At 35.6% G+C, this 1,318-nt stretch overlaps 1 protein-coding gene across 1 annotated transcript in view; it reads left to right on the plus strand.

Annotated features, from left to right (window-relative positions):
* Positions 1–1,318, plus strand: part of LOC119587576 (carbohydrate sulfotransferase 9-like) — a 16,279-nt gene that overhangs the window by 11,149 nt on the left and 3,812 nt on the right. The window lies entirely within an intron of this gene.

A 1,318-nucleotide genomic window follows, 5' to 3' on the forward strand; every position in this document is an offset into this window, starting at 1 on the left:
ATCAAGGTAGGACAAAAGCATCTAGCAACTCGTTTAATGTTTACCTCACTTACTTAATTCCTGTCGTATGAAAGGTGTACCATTAGAAAAGACAGAACTAGTTAGGGCAGTATAAAGTAATTCATCAGTGAGAAGCTGTTTGTGTGTGGGATTGTAGCATGGTATAATTACCTTTTTGTTTATTATTATGTTGTTAATTTGGTAAACTTGTCCATTAAGAAATGTGAAGCTTGGTCCAAAGAGCATCGTTTATTAGGGTGTAAATCAGGGATTGTCATTCCCTGACACATGTTAAAACCTGAGAGGGTTTCCCGTGGAATTCTGAAAATTCATTATTATAATTTTAAAAAATGGCACTGTATTTCAAAGCACTTCCAAAAATTTAATTTAATTTATAAAAACATTTATACAGTACACGATAGAAAAATGTGACATCCATCAGAATGTTTTATAATTATTATACAAGTATACTTTTCGTACATACATATACATTAAATGTAGTTAGCACGGAGTTACACTCCCTCAAAGAAGTACAATTCGTTTATAAGTTGCCGGTCTCTAAGCGCATACTTTCGTGTGCATCTTGGTTTAATTTATTATCAGAAATAATCTGAACGCATTTTTCAGCACCGCCAACCCGTAGCAGACCATTGAACAGCCCACATCCATGACAACTTCGTGAACCAGACCACAGGAAGCAGATCTTAAAACAAGGCTTTTCATCGCAGAGTGGGATATATGGAGATGCAATATTCTTTAAAGAACAAGGAATTTACAAAAAGAGGAAAAGTTACTCAGTGATGCTACGCAAAATGTTTCTTATTTGAAATAGATTTTTCCTATTATAAATTGACAATCTACGTAAATATCCATCGGTATTCACTCAACACCAGTGAAGTACAAATCAGGTACTGATTATCATGTATCATTTGGCTTTGTTATCATTTCCTTTTTTTCTATTTATTGGACAGCAAATACTAGTTAGTTAGCGTAACGCGGCCTCGTGGTTCTTGAAAGACAAGGTGATATCCTTCATTTAAGATGGATTAGGTTCCATATCCCAACGATGAAACTAAATAAGAAATAGAATCCAGATTAGCTCTAGGAATCAGTAGTCTTTTCCGAGGATCACTGAGACATTCGAATACTTTTAACAAAGTCGTAATAAAAGATACCGGTCTTACGCCGCATGAGACATGGCGCCTGAAGATCCTGAAGTAATCGGTGTGGTAGTTGAGAGTGTGGAAAGCTGTCTCTCACAATTGAAGCTCGGAAAAACGTTACTGAGATGATGAAATATAGGAATCAGTGCCTGTAT

This window comes from Penaeus monodon, chromosome 22, assembly GCF_015228065.2.
Source record: "Penaeus monodon isolate SGIC_2016 chromosome 22, NSTDA_Pmon_1, whole genome shotgun sequence".
NCBI lineage: Eukaryota > Metazoa > Arthropoda > Malacostraca > Decapoda > Penaeidae > Penaeus > Penaeus monodon.